Source organism: Pinus tabuliformis, chromosome Q (genome assembly GCF_031772625.1).
Source record: "Pinus tabuliformis cultivar Carrire ecotype Pingquan chromosome Q, CPIR1, whole genome shotgun sequence".
In the NCBI taxonomy this organism is placed as follows: domain Eukaryota; kingdom Viridiplantae; phylum Streptophyta; class Pinopsida; order Pinales; family Pinaceae; genus Pinus; species Pinus tabuliformis.
The window spans coordinates 1,225,384,620-1,225,403,958 of NC_142296.1; positions in this window are offsets into that span (position 1 = coordinate 1,225,384,620).

Consider the following 19,339-nt stretch of genomic DNA (forward strand, 5'->3'; position numbering starts at 1 on the left):
ATCTAAAAATTCATTAATAACTAGAACAACATTTGCTTTCAATTCTTTACTTTGTTGTTCAGTTTCTTCTACCTGAACCATAAATATTTGGCATCCTTTCCGGGAACTCCTCTTCATTTGTAGGGCAGTAATTTTCCTAACTGAAATTGGTTTTGGCACACCCTGAATGATGTGGGTTTGTCCATTCAGGTTTACACAAGTTACGATTTTTGCTAGGCAGTTTATAAGTGTTGCCTGTCACTCCAGCCAATCCATTCCAATTAATATGTCATAAGACCCAAGGGGGAGTACATTTAAATCTATTATGGTCAAGTATCCATTTAATTGACATTGTTTCACCTAGATGGTGACTCTTCTCTTGGTACTAGTGGCCAACTATACCATCCAAGCTATTTTATATATTTTTAGTTTCAATTTACATTTTTCTACTATTTGCAGTCCAATATAGCTTAGACTAGTTCCCGGGTCAACTAAAACAGAGACATGGTAATTGGAGAGAGTACCTTCTAGCTCAATCATTGTGGATTGATGTTCTTCTTGTCTATCCTCCAAGGTTGCGCTTATCCTTGGAATTCTCCTAGCCATGTCATTCACTGTGGTAGCCTCATGAACAACTTGTATATTTTGCACAGACCTGGGATTGTGTGGGAAGTCCCTTAATAAATGAGGCTCACCACATCCCCAACATTTCAATGATCCTTTCTCCTTGTCTCCATTACCTTTCATAACGTTCAAATCAATGATTTTTGACCCTGTCTGGGAAGTTACTTGTTGATTTACAATCACCTTATCAAACATTTTTCGTTGATGATCCCGACCAAAATTCTTGAGATACCCTGGTTTTGGTCGTCTTCCTCCCATTTTGACCTTGGTCCTATCCTTATTCAGCCAAGTCTTGGATCCTTCCCCTTTACTTTTAAATTGTTGGTAGCATAACCTTTCCTTTCTCACCACCTCATCCATGGTTTTTGGGTTATCAAATTCAATTTGTTCCTTGTACATTGTAGGCAAGTAGTTCATGAACCGCTACACTTTAGCTTTTTCCTCCTTGAGATATGGAACATATCTCAGTAAGTTGGTAAATTTGGATACAAACTCATATATGGTGATTTGTCCCAGCCTTAGCTCGTGAAACTCTTTGGCACAGTCATCATAATATCGCTCACTCAAGTAGTGATTCTTAAAGTGTTTATATAATTCCTCCCACAATACTATTTTTTCCTCCAATCCTTGTACATTCTTTGCCTCTTCCCACCATAAGGCATATTTTCCTTGGATTTGATAAAAAACTAACCTAGCTTTCAGGTTGCTCTCATAGTCATAAACTTGAAAATACTTAGTCATATTTAATAACCAGGATTCTGCATCCTCCTCCTTTTCCCCATCAAAGGTGGGGGGCTTGATCTTTCAGAATTCTCCTTGAAGTTCTGGTTGTCTTTTCTGCTTATAATTTCAGAAATAAGTTTTATCTGACTCCCCTTCACTCCGAAATCTTTCAATTTCTATACCTTCTCCTTTCATTATCTTTGATTCCACTTTTTTCCGGCATGATTTCTCCATTAAAGTTCTGATCATTCTTTCTTGCTCCTTGTTGGCACGTATCAACTATTCATTACTATCCCTTAGATGTGCCAACTCCTATTGTAGATTTTGTATAACTTCCATGAATGGATTTGTAGTTGGAGTGGCTCCTTCCCCCAGTTCTACATACAACCCATCTCCTGCTAGAATAGCATGCATGTCCTTAGTCATCTTGTTGAGTATACCCCTTAGCTTAATCAACCTGTTGTTCACATAGTACAATGAATCACTTGTTAGTTTACTGTACTTTTTCTATGTATATATTTTTCTATTGTGGTGGTTCATTAAGGCCTAGTGGAGATCAAATCTCCATATCAAACAACTATATATATATATATATATATATATATATATATATATATATATATATATATATATATATATATATATATATATATATATTCTTCCATGCATGTATATATTGTTGAGGGTAATTTTTCCAGGTTCTCGTCACTTGCATGCATCCATTCAGTTTGTTTGTATTACATCTCTATTTATGCATTTTACACTTACTTGGAGAATATTAGAATTCTGCATTTAAGGTATCTATATTGACCTTCGATAATTCTTAGCTTAATCTTGGGGTTCTCATGCCTCTACACCCCTCCTTTCTACCTAACCATTAAAGTATATAAGGGTGTTATTTCTATTATATTTGATTTGGAGGGTTTACCCAATATGGAGTACTATAGCTATTTATTACTGGAGGTCATAACATCATACCTAAGCGAAAAAAATGGAGGGCACAATGATTTTTCACCTTGTATTGTTGGTTTCATATTCTTATGTTTGAATTGGTTACTTTACTATTAAAATGTGCCATTGTACACACCACAAACCTGCTGCCATGTAGGGATATTCACGTGATCAGTGAACTGACCTTGGTTATGTGATTAACCTGACCTGGGTTATGATCAATGACCATGAATTCTCGGGTGAGGTTCGACGGTGGGATCTACCCCTCCTAACCCTAAAACCATACCCTAATTCCTTTCTTTTCATTTCACCCATTGTCTTCCTGCTACCACTATACCATGAGGGGAGGGTTTTGCAGGCTATGGTCTAGACCTAAATGAAGCCAAACTACCTTCTCTACTCTGCTTAATCCATCTGACTTCCATTTTTCCTATAGAATCCCTCTAGCATTTCGTTCACCCCTCCACTAGTTATTTCTATCACTTATCTGCTCAGGAAAGGGTTTCCACTTCAAATTTCCCTACAACAATTTCATAATATCTCTCAGGAATGGTTATTCAATGTATTGCATCATTCCTTTGAAAATATTTATCTCATGGTGGTGCTAGCGTTAATAGGGTGCACGTTTGTAGGTATTGGGCATTTTTTAATAATTTTTTTCTTCTTCTAGTTAATTACTCTTACTCTAAAGACAAGGTTCCTTTGGCCAACTGCTAGGTTTACTTGGTTTCATAGACACAAGCTCTTAGTACCCTTCATATGTGGTATTCGATCCTATGGCATCTCCAGCAAAGGGCTTTTCTCAAGTCGTTAATGGAGACCCCATGTGAACACATGATGCTCACAAGTAACCTCATTTGATTCCTTTGTTGTTTATTACAAGTGATTTTCATAGTGAGACTGGTTCTGGCATCTCATATTGACTCTATTTTCTTTGATCTATGTATAGTGATGTCAGTCTCAGGCTCCTCCTTGGATTTCCTCCAACAAGTTATTGGTATCATTTATTTATGTATCACTTGGTTTTATTTGCCTCACAGTGTTTGGTTATTTCGTTCCCATTTTCTAGGTTTTTCTCTTACTTCTTTTCTCTTGTTTCTATTGGTGCCATTTGTGTGCGGGTACCAAGGACCTCACAAATTCAGGTTCGAAGTTGTCCTTCTTAAGCTCCATTCCTCTCTTTAACACATCACTACTCTGGTCCCCATTTTCTAGGTCAGTTGGCTCTTTGCTCTGGTGATTTTTGGATGTTAATGGTCACAATAGGTTCCACTGCTCTTTCTAGTTGTCTACTATTTGCATTCCACTTAATCATGGAAACCATGATGGCTCGAGGCCTCCTACTGCTTTTGTAGTTTAAATTGCTTTAGAATGATGTATTGTCTTGTGGGTTCTTGTTGATTCGCCACACAATGGTTCATATTATATCTTTTGTACCAAGTGATACTAAATGTATCATTTCATATCATGGAATCTCTGTGCTCTGTAAAGATGGATAATTTATATTGTTCATAAGGCAAGCCTGGAGAGGGTTTTAACTCGACATTTATTGTTTTTGAAATTAATTTTGTTAAAATCTTTGTATAATGTATACAATCGTTATTTGGAAGAAATTTATAGTGAATATATGGATTTAGGTTCATTAAATTTTCCATTTCAACTTTTATTGCATAGTTTATGTTGGGTTTACCAGACTACAGGTATTCCCCTTGTTACTGGCGATGTTCCATCTTCAGTGTGTGGTATTTAAATGGGTTTTCTTCATTTCCTGTTACTATTGTGATCTGTTTAACTTAGTATCATATATACGACCTACCTGTGCAGTTTCTCCAGCTTGCTAGAAATTTTGTTATCTCTCATGCCCAGAAATTAATTGTTTGTTCTATTCTCTAGATAGATATGTGTCATTGTTGATTACCCTATGTACTCTAATGTTTGATTTACTTTGGACTCAGCCTCAAGTATTTCTCCAGCATTCTATGCTTGTTGCAGTTTATTGATTGCATATATATTTTTTTCTTTTCTTTTTTCTTTTAGGCCTAAAGTCTTTTAAATCAGTTACCTAACTACAGTTACAACCAGCGTGCTTGGGGCAGAACTTGTTTTTTGTATACGATTTTCTCTACCCTTTCTTTGAAAAGGAATGGTTTCTACATCATTTTCCTTAAAGTTTGCAATTGTTTTACTATTCCTATGACTCTCCTAGGCATGCATTTGTATTTGATTCATTTATGCAGAATAGTAATAGTAGCCCAACGTTTAATGTATTTTTCTTGCTATTTTTCACTATGCATAATTTGATCACATGTACTAATCCTATTTGGTGATTATTTTGACAATATCTTTTTGATAGAAATATACATGTGCACCATTCCTTATTTATTGTAGTATAAAATCTCTATTGTATAGGTTGCAGAAAATTATGTAAGAGATCATCATTGCTAAAATTTAGTTTGTTTATAATTATCTTAACTTTAAGAGCACATTATTACATAATTTACACAAATACATATTTCGCTCCTTCTAATTAGTAAGCATACAATGTTACATCCATCACTACTACTATTCCACCGATCATCGGATACCAGGTCTCAATATATAATTTCTTTGCACGTTAATCTAGAAGTAAATAACAAACCAAACAGTCAACACTAACCTTAATTAGTTAAAGAAATATAAATCATAACCTAACCAGAAAATTTGCAGTCAGAAGACACTTGAAAGTAGAGCATTGTTCTCCTCCCAACCATAGAACTTCTCTCCTTCAGCTCACCCCCGTGCAGAGATTCATTTTTTTTCCAAGAGATCAACAACCTCATTGATCCTTGCAATAGGCATTTTATGCCTTCTTTCCATGTGGGATTTTTCCCTAAAGCAACATCCCGCTTTATGGTTTTTTTTTTTTTTTTAAGCCAAAAGCTCGCTTTTAATCTTCAGCGATGATTTATGCTAATCCCAACTTAGCATCTATCTCCAGCTAAGTTCTTAATGGATCTTTATCTCCCATCCATTAATTTTATCCAGAATCCTTATCATGGAAATTCATCTTATCTAGAATATCTTCTACAAGTGCTCAACTTTCAAATGTTTCCATTTTTATTATTTATATATCAATAAAAACTTATATACATAATTATGTCATCAGAGTTTTATTTTTAACAATCAAACAAAGTACTAATCACAACCAATAAAAGTACTAATCACTCCCAAAGGAGGGGAGGTATTACACAGATAAAATCATGTATTAATTGATTTCTATAAATATGATATGTAAATGACTATGTAATTCAGATTTGAATTAGCTAATATAAACAAATTCTATCCCACATTCAAGATACATGCATTTCATTTTCCCCTTTAAGTGTCTAATAAATAGAAATCACACGGAGAATCTCATCACAACCATTGAATCCAATGTTTATTCAAATATAATATTCTCAGTAGTCAAATGCAAGTGAGTAAAGCAACAAAATTGAAATTGCAAGTAACCCAGAAAATTATTTGTTCATCACATTCAACTTTTATTAAGTGTTCTTCATATAAACATGTCACATGCTTGAAAATACTTTAAATTCTGTTTGAAATCTTTGTTAGCTAGAAAATTGTTTGGGAATCAAGGTTGGGGGAAAAACGCCATACATCAATTGCTTTTGTTGAGTTGTGTTTCGGTTGATTTTGAGTAGGAGCATTCATCACCCTCGATTTTGACATAAAAAATATAAAACGTAAAATATGGATGAAAGATGGAGAATTAGGCCTCACCCAACCTAAAGGAGCAATTAAGAATTCCTTTATATTAGGTAAAACTTGGTGAATGGTTGAGCAATTAAGAATTCAGCCATTAGAAACACATAATCTTGAAATTTACCATTTTCTTTCAAAACCCTTGCAAGAAATATCAAGAAAGTCAAGATACTCTTCAAACTAAATTGATAGATCTTGCAAAACTAAAACAAACCATCATACTGATGTTATAATTCATTTTAGCCTAAAATATTCACACAATTCTACACAATTTGCATTATAGATCAAGCTGACAACTCAAAATGCCATGAAAACTACATAAATTGTATTTCATTAGTAGTAAACTTCAAAACATAAGGTGGTATGGAACATACATGATAAGAAAAAGAAACAACCCAAGAGTTACTTCAGAATTCTTTCCCAAAATTGCTTCAAGACCTCCCAGCAATTCACCAAAATTTTGGCAGAGTTTCCCATACAACCAATATTTCTCCCTCCATTACATTTCAAAATGAGGCCTATATATAGGCACTCAAGGGCCTTGGCCCTACTCTAAACCACTAGTGGTATTTTGAAAACCACTCAAAATTTGTTACAAAATTTCCAACTGTATTGTAACTAACTTCTTCTATAAGTTTCTTAAAATATTCATTGACTGTAGAGTGGGCCCCTCTAGATTTAGCTTTGGTAGCACTTCCCTCTCTTGGATGTTGAATGGGTTGGGTGCAAACAATGCTTTGGGTGCTCCAGTAAACATGTTTTTGATGGTACAACTAAAGGCACTATTTGTTTGGGTCTTCTCACATAGAAGTCGCCTTTGGTTCTGACACTAATCCAACATATCTGACCAATCTATATATTTTCCACATACTACTCAATTCTTCTTTCATTGATATGTCACCCATCCATGCCTCTATTATTTCCATCTCCATATCCATAATAGGTTCATAGTTGATTTTCCCCTTCTCTTTGAAAAGTTGTTTTACGAGGAACAGGAGTTCAAATTGCTCCATATATAGACTTGCAATGTACTTTTCTTGCAAGGTGTGATCTTTCTTCTCAACGTTACTTTGATTATCCCTGACAAGATGTACGCTTTCCATGACAAGCTCCTTAGGGAGCAAGTTTCCTTAATCATTAAATAATGGTGGAAAATTATTTTTGTACAATTCTTCATATTTCCTTTTAATCTTCTCCACCTCCCAGGCCATGTTGTCATCTTTCTCCTCTATTTTCACTATCATCCTATGCTTACTTTTTCGGCAAGTTTCTCTAGCTGTCAAATAGGAACGGTCAAAGTTTGATTTTCTAACTTCTTCTTTAGTCATATAATTTAGGAAATTGGTTATTACTCTGAATTTGTGTTAGATCATCCCGACATGTTCTTTGAGACTTTCTACTTCTTTATGAGTTGTCGTAGTTATCTCGATCTTATCATGTGCCATCTCTCAGTTCACCCAGTGCTTGTTTACTAGCTTGATGATTGTTTTCTAGGTTATCTCCTTGGAATTTTTAAAAGAGATTTTTTCAGCATCATCTTTTTCTTGCAAGAATGAATGAATCTTCAATCTCCTGATGCATTATTTTGATCGACAGAGCTCTGCTTCCTTTTTCTTCAAACTCCATCTCATCTCTATAGATGATAACTGCACTCCTCTGAACTCCTCAAGAATTTGTGGTATATTCATCTGTTTAATTAAGCCATGGAGGAATTTCTTCATCTTAAGAGACGATGTAGGAGGGCTCTTGGTCTCGACATTAGTACTAAAGCAGTGTGTTGCCTCAGCTTCATATTTTTTGTCTGCATAATCTCCGGCAGGAGAAAAGGAGACCATAAGTCAGGTTAATCTTGGAGCTTTGAGAGACAGAAAATGGAGCACCACGTGTCCTAGTACCATGAGGGCGGATGTCAACAAAAATTTATAGCTACATTTCCAAGGTGACACCATGGCTTATGGGAGTAAACTTCAGGCTTTAGTCTAGTTGATGTAATTTAAAATGTATGAGTACTACCTTGACCTGACTCCACATTGAGTCATAGCCTATATTTCAAAGCTTATGCTCAAATTTTACTATACTTTGTAGATTTAGATATTTAGGACCAACACAATTATTCTCTAAAATGGGTCACTCCTTTCCCCTTTAATGTGTTGTATAGTCAACATGCCACCTATATAGTTCGTCATGGGTAAGACAGAACAGTGATGTCATGTTGTCGTCAGTAGGATGTGGGGTACAGTTGGTGTGGGAGGCATGTGAAACATTTACTGGCTTTGGGGGATGCATGGCGCACTCCCGTAATATCGACCTCCCAACTATGAAAGGCCTTGAGGTGGTGTGGAGGAAAAAAGAGGCTAACATGTGCTCATCTTTGCAACCCTTGGCTTAGCTAACTATCTTGCAATTTACGGTGTGAGGCTCACTACAGTTGTTAGATGGGCTATCTCCTCCGTTGTCTGATTTGTGTGGTAGAACTTTTGTCGAGGCCTCCTTGACGTCGGGGTAATGCATTATCATGGCAGGACCAGGACACTTGGGAGGTGACACGAGAGAAGAGTGTCAACGTGGTTGTTGATGTGGGAATGACATCACGAGCGGGGTGGTGTTAAGTAACTAGATCATAAAAATAGAAGAAAAGATAGATCAACGACTAGAAAATAAGCCTCTTTGAGGGGGAAACCTCCTTTTACTTTACGTAAAAGAACAATTCTTAGATGATTCAAATGACAATACCTCCTTGGTATATATATGAGTCTAAAGGGTCATAATATAATTAGGGCCTACATAACAATAATAATATAAGGGCACAAAAACACAAATAGTGGGCTTCTAAGGGGCACAACGATAACAATATATGGGCTACATTAGTATTATAGGGACCTAACGTGCTCCTCTCCTTCAAAAAAGTGTTGTCCTCAACACTTGAGTAGTCCTAGATGCTTCTGTATAAAATTCTCATCCTCCCATGTAGAATCTTCAATGGGTAAGTTCTTCCACTTAATTAGATACTCTGAAATTGATCAATTTTGTAGTTGTCAGGTTCTTATTTCTATGACTACTTCAGGCTCCAATATTATTTTTCCTTCCTTGTCAAGTTCTAGCAATATTTTTTGAACCGGGAGCTTGTCACCAATAATCTTCTTTAAGCATGAAACATGGAAAACTGGGTGTGCTTGAGAAGATGCAAGAAGCACCAATTTGTATGCCATAGTACCAATATTTTGCAACCCTTTATAAGGACCATAGTGTTGTGGGGAAAAGTATCCAACACGGAATGACCCTATCCCACTCTAAGGGTGACAGTTCCTTAGCAACAGCCGAAAGCAAAGCTATCTAAAGTTTCTTCTTTATGACATGCAAGAGATAGAAGGAAGAGATCCACTTACCGATGTCTTACGCAAATGGTCGATCCAATCTCCTTTGATTGCCGCTTGCTCCCAGCTCCAAGTCTTTTCACAGGCCCAGCTACACGAGATCCTGCAAATAAGACAAGAAAAGGAAACTATAAGAAGCATGCATTCATAATTGATTCAAGGATTAGCATAAATCAAATACGCAAGTAAGACAACACACCATTGAAACACATGCGAATAGAAGAACCTCAAATGCTTTATTAATATATGGAAGTAAGGTTCAGGCGGTGATACAACCATGAGAGGTCCAATCCAGCATCACCTTCCCGACGGAGAGAAATCTCTTCTTCACCTCCCTCAAGCAATCACCCAATACTCTCAACTGTAAACCAACAGCAATTCTCTGCACAAAATTCTGGCCTCCAGATCCCATGGGATGAGATCCTTATATAGAGTTTTGGAGTGAAGATAAGTCAGCTTGATGTGTGACTTGTTGTCCTCTTCAACTCCAGTTGTTCTTCAGTCCTTCACTCAGAGTTTTTGCCTTCCACTTGGAGTTTTAGAAGCTCTTAACTCATCATTAGGCGAATCTTTTGATCACATGCCTTTCTGGAAGCTTCCTGGGCACTGGCACATTGAGAAAAAGATTCCTCCACATGTCCAAGTACGCCCAACGCAGGTAGCCTTTGTCCTACCTGCTATGCAACGCAGGTAGCCTTTGTTGTACCTGCTATGCAGCGCAGATGCCTAGTGGAGCAGCTGCTTTGATCCAAAATTGACCTGTTTTTGAGTGTTTTTCAGTGGAGAACTGATTTGAAGTGCTGTGGTTTGCCGACCTTGTTCCTCTAGGGGTAGGAACAACATGTTTAGGGACTTTGGATCCCTCAGATTATTGACATTTCATGCTCTATGCTGTAAGGCACAAAAATGTCTATAACAGTTGCCCCCTAAAGTATGAGGTCGTTTATCGGGTGAAATTCTTTATTAGGAGGATCCGAAGTTCATTCAATCACCGGGAGGTGACCTGTAACAAAATACAATACAATACATTATCTTTTCATACTTTCTTTTCATGATCTAGCTGATGCGGGCATTTCCCATGCTCAGCTTTATAAATACATTTGCTGTACATAAACAGACGATCGTCTGATAATAGACTGATAATTCTCTGCTTTTAATTATCATCCTTTTAGTAGGATGATCATCTGCTGCACATGTCTATGTTTTTATCTCCTGAATATATATCGCAGCCCGGATGGATGAAACTAGATCTGGGGTCTTCAAACTTGTCCGATCTTCACTTTAGTACAAGTCGATCCATGTGAGAATTTCTTGAAGTCGAACATGGAAAGACATCGCTTGATTACCAGTCAATAATGTAAACTGTTAACAAGCGCGAGAGGAATCACCGATAATGATGATGACCCTCAAGGTACTGCAGCACAATTCACATGGCGTGAATATAGGATCTGACGTCGAACACCACGCAAAGTCTCCCGGTCGAAGGTCATTAATGTATACCTATCGCCAGAAGTGAGAAACTTGCCATTGAGGCATGCAAGCTTCAAAGTACTGAGGGGGTGTTCCTAGATCAACTTCTTGGATAATGAGCTGATGTCGACAAGAAGCGATCCATCAAAGGAGGGCCTTAATGAATCCCACATCAGTGACACGGAACGGAGCTAGTGATGATGGTGAAAACGATTTGTGAAATATGATTCAGGGTGGCGGTCATGGAAGGATGAAAGATGATGTATGGTAGTGGATGGGACCCGGTTGACACTTTCTGAATGACATCTCTTGAACATATAACGACACTGATGTGATGGATCGGTAGCATTACCCCATGTATGGATGGTATGGCGAGACCATGGTGAAGGGACCGGTGAATGATAATAACCCAACCCGATATTTATGGAGGCAAAAGTGTCATGTTCAAGAGCGACTTGCTACCATTAAGCTTTGAGGTTCTTCCCAATTTTTACCCAGTCATTTCTGACCAGTACCTCTTTATTTTTGTCAAGCTTGAGGAGGATAACATATGCTTGTTCTATAACCTGCCCTTCGGGCAAGCCCATCGCTATGTTTTAACGAGCCTAACGATAGGGAAACTCGTTCTCGTCTAAAGACGAGTTTGTCGCTATCCAATATTTTTAACGAGCCCAGCGACAACGACAACTCGGTCCTTTTCATTTTTAGAGAGTCTGAAAAGGGTACATAAAGTGGACTCCAGGGGTCCTTTTTCGTCATCTAATCCCTTAAGTCCGAAAAAGTATAAAACAATACAGAAGGGATGAATGTTCGATATCTTTATCGAGCCGAACTAGACAAACGCTCGATCTTTTTGTGCAATAATCCCTCAGGTCCAAAAAGATTAAAATCTAGAGGAGGGATAGCTCTTCCGGTCCTTTTAACGAGCTGGAAGGCCAAAACTCGGCAAACTTTTCATATTTACGAGTCAGTGAAAAGAGCTCAAAGAAGATTCGTCTTTTGAGGAACGAGTGATAAACAAGGATAGCAGCAGATTCCAAGTACAGGTTGGAATTTTCCAATCACGGCAGTATTACAAGGATGGCTAGGTGAAATCACTCTTCGCAGCTGTTCCTCAAAAATAGGTAAACAATCAAGTGGATGTGAATGATCGACCAAATGAAAAGTGGAGGTGACGGTGCACAAACACGACCAAGGCTTTTATCGCTGATGAATTTACGGTCTCAAGTGGTTATTTACCGGTTCATTTTTTCTAATGAGCTTGAACTCTGGGGGAAGCTTGCTCACATATGTGTTTATTTTTTAACGAGCATGAACCCTTGCAAAAACTGCTCGGTTTTGCGTTTATTTTTTAACGAGCATGAACTTTGCCAAAACTGCTCATTTGATAAGATCAAATTCATATTTTACCATGACTAGCTTTTTCTTTTTCAGAGATAGTATTGTATAATCAATTGTTGCAACAAACTTTGTTAGAAACGGATAACATGAAGTAAAAATACTAATATTTCACTTTGAACTACGTAAAAAGCAATTAAAAGATGTTTTTACCTCTCATTTTACCATTCCATGTGCATTTGGTTTGTTGGAGCTTTGGAGGTGCCTCTTCCTCTTGATTTTTCACCAGCTGATTTCGGGAGATTCTGTGGACGATTTTCAGCGCCGTTTCCACCAGGTAGGAGCTAAACCCTAGCTCTATCTTTTCATGGTTTAATTTCTCAGTTTTATGCTTGTTTTCCTGCCCCCATGAGCCCCTGGGGTTTCTCTAGGGCGCTCTGCCATCAGCGCAGGTTCCCTATATCGAAACCTACATTGGGGTTCTCATTTTCAAAGGCAGTTTGTGCCCCAACGCAGGTGAGGCCCTTCCCTACCTGCGTTGGGCGCAGAAAACATCTTGGTTGCACAATTTTTCATGAGATTTTTGCCATTTTCTTTACTGAGTCAGGGATCTTACTCCTCCTCTTGTTTGTTTTGTAGAGTTTATTGGAGCAGAATGACTCTTACGTGGCGAGAACGAGAGCATGAAGAGGAGGACATGATTGCCCTCCATGATCCTGTTACTGTGAGCGCGTTGCGGAACTGTGGCTTGCTAAAATTCTTCCGCATATCTAGCATGAGGGCACAGATACGTTTACTGCAGTACCTGCTTGATGCTTGGGATCCTGTTAACCAAGTGTTCCAGATTAGGGGCAAGTCCATCCCCTTGACCATAGTGGACATTTACTTCTTGACCGGGTTGTCAAGGCGGGGTGCCCCCATTTCCTTGTCTGGTTCGGCCCGAGGGAGCGATTCCGTGAAAGATTATATCCATCAGTATTGTAGGGAGGGATCCCAGCCGAGCAGAGACGGCAAGGTTTCTATCCGTGATATCACTGACAGGTCTCTCAGGTCTATTTTGTACACGATTTGTAGGATGGCCGGCAGCGCATCCCCTCATGTTGCCAACAGGTCTTATGTGCAGCACGCCCTGGAGTGTCTTCAGCCGAAGGTTTTTAACTGGAGTGATGCAGTACTAGTTCAGATGAAAAACCAGTTGACCAAAGTAAAGGACGGGAAACTGAAGAATTTTGGCTTCGGTTCAGTTTTGACTGCCTTCGCTTTGGAGAAGATACCCCTGATGCAACCTCAGTACATTATTCTCGACTTGCCATCTCCTACTGAGCCACGCATGCAGAGGTGGGTTGACCACATGTCCAGACATGCAGGTCAATCTCAGATTACTTTTACTGATGCCTTCTTTAGGTGGTTCGAGCGGCAGGATATGGCTTTTTCCGAGTATCCATATATTGGCATGGATTTCCGAGGTGATCCGGATTTGGTACTACCGGATGGCGAGCATTGGGGTGATTTTGGTAAATATTTTGACCTTATCACTGTTTACTGTTTTTATTTATAATGTCTTGTGCTTTACTCTATCAAGACTCTAATCAAACTCATGTGTGCATGCAGATGTGGGCCCCGTCCATCCAGCAGTTCGTCCGAGAGTTCCGGCCGCTGCCCCAGCAGGGGAGGCTTCTGGGAGAGCTATTCTCCGTGACCTTGACTTGGCCGAGACTCTTGCAGCTGTGCAGGAACAGGTGGAGGGTCTCACCCTTGGGATTCCGGATGTACGGATCGACGAGTTGCCTCTACGATTGCAGCGACATACTGCTGGTGTTCCTAGACGATGGTCTCGTCTTCTGCGCATGATTGCATAGGCCGTGGCATGTTATCATGAGCATCACTGGGCTAGGGTGCCCCCCAGCCATTTTTGAGTTTTGGGGTCATATGACCAATTTTGTCTTGGTTACAGAACATTATATGTAAACCGCAAACAGTTATATATATATTTTTTATTTTCGGGGTTTATTCTAGTTTTTATGTGATCCATGTATGAAACATCGATGATGCTTCTCTTTTTATCAATTTTGCAAATGTCTATCTAACACATAGTTTGCTAATGAGTCGGTTAATGTGTTTAAGTTTCTGGAAATGTGTTGATATTGGATAAAATCAAACTGTCTTTCCAAGATTTTAACTCTTAGGAACCTGCGATAAATAGCTGGATTTCGGACAGAGTAGGTACCATTGAGCTGTAGTACCACGAGCTGTGAGTCTAGCCTGATGACTAGTCGACGTATGCCATGGGTGATGGCATCAGAGAGGAGCTCTATCAACGCGCTATACTCAGTGATATTATTTGTTGATTGACCAATACATACCCCCCTGAAACTCACTAACTCGCCGCTTGGGTCAAAAATGGCCCATGCTGCAGAGGATAGGTTCCTCGAACTACGACTCGCTCCGTCAGCATATCCAACCCACAGTTCCAATGGATTTGACATCTGCAATAAGTGTAAAAAGCGGATTACTTAAACCGGAACAAACGCTTTAGCGAAAACAAAAATGTAACAAAAGCATACAGGTTACTATTAGGCATAGTAACGCTTAAGGTACAACCCGTTACGGGGTTGCGCCAGTGGAACTCTGTCATAATCTACCAACTCGTAGGAACCTTTTGCTAACACACTTTTAACAATATAAGGGCCCATCCATAAGGACTTGAATTTCCCAGCTCCCAATTTATCGGATTCTTGGTCATAAAGCAAGACCAAATCACCTTCTGAGAAGACACGAGGTTTGACATTTTTGTCAAACTGCGCCTTGACTTGTTTCTTATGGGCTTCGTTAGCCAAAGCGGCATCACAACGGGTTTCATCCAACTGGATTAACTCCAAGAAACGAGCCTCTTCTTCCGAAGTTCTGGGGAGGAGATCAATTGCGAGTTTAAGGGACGAAATTTCACACTGGATTGGTAGGATTGCTTCCAGGCCATACACCAGTTGAAACGGTGTGAACCCAGTGGCATTCCTTACCGATGTTCGGTAGGCCCACAAAGCCGAGTACAGGATCAAATGCCATCTTCTTTTGTGAACCCCCACCATCCTTTGCAGCATGTGCTTCAGGACCTTGTTGATCGCTTCAACTTGTCCGTTAGCTTGCGGATAGTACGGAGTAGAACTGTCGTGAGACAATCCTAGTTTGGCAGTTAATTCAACCATCATGTGATTGCGAAAATGCGATCCATGATCTGTTACTATGGCTTGTGGTACGCCGAATCTGGCGACTACATGATTAAAAAAGAAAAGGGCTGCTGTTTCACCAGTGTTATCCAATGTAGGCATCGCCTTGGCCCATTTGGTAAAATAGTCAACTGCGACTATAATATACCCATGCCCCCCAGTTGAGGTGGGGTTACATTGCATGAAATCGATGCCCCACTTGGCGAAAGGCCCCACAACTATTATTGGCTGTAAAGGAGCGGGGGGTCTTCTGGTTTTGCTATCAAAAATCTGACATGCATGGCAACTTCTAACTGCGGTTATGCAATCTTTGAACATGGTTGGCCAGAAGTATCCCGCTCGTAAGATTCTTTGTGCTGTAGCGTATCCAGATTGATGCCCCCCATAGGTGCCTGAATGACATTCATTCAGGGCTTTTTCGGCCTCCTCATGGGTGATACACCTTCTCAGAACCGTATCAACACCACGACGGTAAAGCGTATCACCGACGATCATGTAGTCTTTTGCTTGGTATCGAATGCGTTTTTGTTCTGAGTGAGAGGTGTCTGGCCGAAACTTTTGGGTTTGGAGATAAACTATTATATCTCCATACCACTCATCACTTGCTGATATCAGAAACAAACTTTCGTCCACGATCGATTCTTTGGACGTTTCATCGTTGGACGATGATGGGAGATCGCATAATAATTCTGCGAAAACTAAAGCTTTCTTTGATTTGGATTTCACAAATTCCAGATCAAACTCTTGAAGGATAGCTATCCACTTTGAATATTTGCCCCCAAGCAACTGTCGCGACAGTATATAAGTCATGGGGTTGCAATCTGACAATACGGTGGTCTTCCTAAAGAGGACATAATGCTGAAATCTTTGTATCGCTTGAACAGCCGCTAATGCTAGCTTTTCAACATGAGAATATCTACTTTCTGTATCATTTAAGTTTTTACTTAAATAATATATAGGGTGTTCAATTCCATCGACTTCTTGAACTAAAACCATTTCTATGGTCGTATCTGCTGCAGCCAGATACAGGTTAAAGTCCCTTAGATAGTCTGGGGCGTACATTAATGATGCTTTGACTAGCGCTTCTTTCAAAGCATTAAAGGAAGCTTGTGCAACCTGGTCCCAGACGAAAGGTATATCCTTTTTCAGGAGACGGGTATAACCTTTAGCAAGTTCTGCGTAATTTGGAATGAACCTCCTCAGAAAGTTTGCTTTCCCTTGGAGTTTCTAAATCTGAAGCAAGTTCGAAGGTGGAGGCAAATTAATGATTGCCTGCACCTTGCAAGGGTCGAGACGAATCCCATCCTTGGAGACTATAAAGCCAAGTAAACGACCAGAACCGACGCAAAACACACACTTGTGTGGATTGAGTCTTATCTTGTAGTGTCGGCATCGTAGAAATATTGCTCTTAAATGCTGCGGATGATCAGTCCGCTTTTGTGAATGAGCCGGAAGATCGTCGAGATAAGGTTGAACGATGTTCTTGATGTCATGGAAAGCATAATTCATTGCTCTCTGAAACGTCGCCCCTGCGTTCTTTAAACCAAAGGGTAATTTTCAATAAGCGAATGTGCCCCACGGACAAATAAATGCAGTCTTTGACTGGTCCTGTGGGCGGATATTAATTTGATTATACCCAGAAAATCCGTCCATAAACGAAAAGATTTCACATCCAGCGCATTCATCAATTATCTGGTCGATGAAGGGTGTAGGGTAGTTGTCCTTTGGACAAGCTTGATTTACATCCCTATAATCGACGCATACTCGTATTGTCCCTTGTTTTTTCATAACAGGGACAATATTCGATACCCAATCGGTTAGAGGAACCGGGTAGATGAAACCAGCATGGAGAAGTTTTTCAACTTCTGCCTTAATGGCAGCGGCTTTCTTGGGGTGCACCTGCCGAAGCCGTTGTCTTACTGGTTTGACATCAGGATACATCTTAATTTCATGTTCAACGATACTCGAGTCAATGCCTGGCATTTCATCATACGACCAAGCAAAGACATCTCTAAATTCGCGGAAAAGAGCTTTATATATTTCTTGTTCTGAAGGGGAACAACCTTTGCCGACATAAATATTCTCTACAATGTCTATTTTGGTCGAGATATTTATGGCTATAGTCTCTTCTATATTGGATAGGTTTCTCTCGGAGTCCACCGTATTTACAGTATTTGTTAGGATTTCAAATACTGAAGGGTGATACAGGTCGCCTTGAGTATCTTCCTTAGGAAGGGAACGATGGTGGTTATCATCCCATGGTGCCCCCTCAATCCACATTGATTGCAGGATTCCTTCGTCACTTGCATGCACTCGTGACCAAGGATCCAACGGGGTACCACATTCTCCTGACCTATCTACCCAAACGCTTGACGAGCATTGATTTGGGCTCGCCTCCCATGCCTGAAACATTGATTGCTACAATATTTCGATTGGGCTCGGGTGCAAGACCATTGCCCGATCCATGACGACTTTGTCTTTTGCGACCTTCGTGGAAGATATCATGTTGCAGGTGGCCACCAATGGTACATTTCCTATGTACATATGATTTGGTAGCGAGAAAGTCCCCATCATTGTGGGGTCTTTCAACAGGCCTACTCCTATATCTTGAATTGAATGGTCGCTTTCATGGATCATGGGAATGCTTCCTGTAACTTGTGAACCATTAAGGAGGAAGTATTGTTGGTCGATGACCGTAATCCCTCCTTCAAACGGGAATGCGATCTTCCTAAAATAAGTCGACACAACAGCTGCCATGGCATAAATCCATGGTCTTCCTAGTAGGATGTTATAATCCAGATTCCCATCTATGACGTCAACATCAATTTCTACTGTTTTTCCACCTAGTTCAACTTTCAAGTTACTTAGGATACCGTAAGGGGTATATGTCCTACCATCGAAAGCCTTTAGTGTTGTCGAAGATCTCGACAAGGTTGGTGACCCTAGCGTTTTCCAGCAGCGCATCGACATAATACATGTCGATGCCCCCTCGTCAATAATTGTTCTGTGAACAGTTTTGTTGAGGGCCTTCACTTGAATAAGGAAAGCTAGTTGAGCTGGTAACTGAGGGTCATACCCTTTGTGATCAAAGGACGCAAGATTGGAATCTTTAGGATCAACCCCCCCTATTGCCGATAACAACGCCTGCCTTTGGGATGGACAATTTTGTAGTACTTCTAGAGTCGACATAGCGGATGGCGATTGAGCCAAATCTTCCACTATGTTATAATGATGCGCCGCTCTGGCACGAGGATTAAAAGTCGACTTGTGTACTACACCCTTAGGTGGTTTTATTGTTAATTCTGGCGTTATGGGTGGGACAACTTCTGTCGAAGTTGTTGTCGAACTACTAGGTTGATCTTTACCTTTTTCGTTCGACAGTTGCGGATTCCCGTAATCTTTGTTCCTTGTCGAAATCAAAGCATCATTCTGCTGCTTGGAGATCGATAACATTAGCACTTGCGACGGGGAAGCATTTCCACTATCAACCATATTTTGACCTGGTTTGGGAAAAAGATCAGTCAATACAGCTGGGTTCTTTGGACTCTTAAAGAATCTCTTGAGTTCAGCTTTGTATGGACATTCTGTTGTCTTGTGATCTTCGTCACATATCGAACAGGACCATTTCGGTTTCCCTTTCCTAGGAGAGCTTGAAGAAGCTTTTTTAGGTGACGGATCATCCTGCTGCTTCTTCTTCCCTTTGTTTTGTTTCTTCTTGCTTCCTGGTTGATTGGTTTCTTTGCCTTTATCTCCTGATATGGCATTTACTTCCGAAGCAAGAATCTCTTCATGGGCATTTCGATCTGAAGTCTTACGAGCTTTCTGAGGTGAAGCCTTTTTCGACTCCGCGCTTGCAGTGCCAATCACGCCATCTCCGGCATGAGAGTCAATATTCGATTTAGGAGGGGGAGG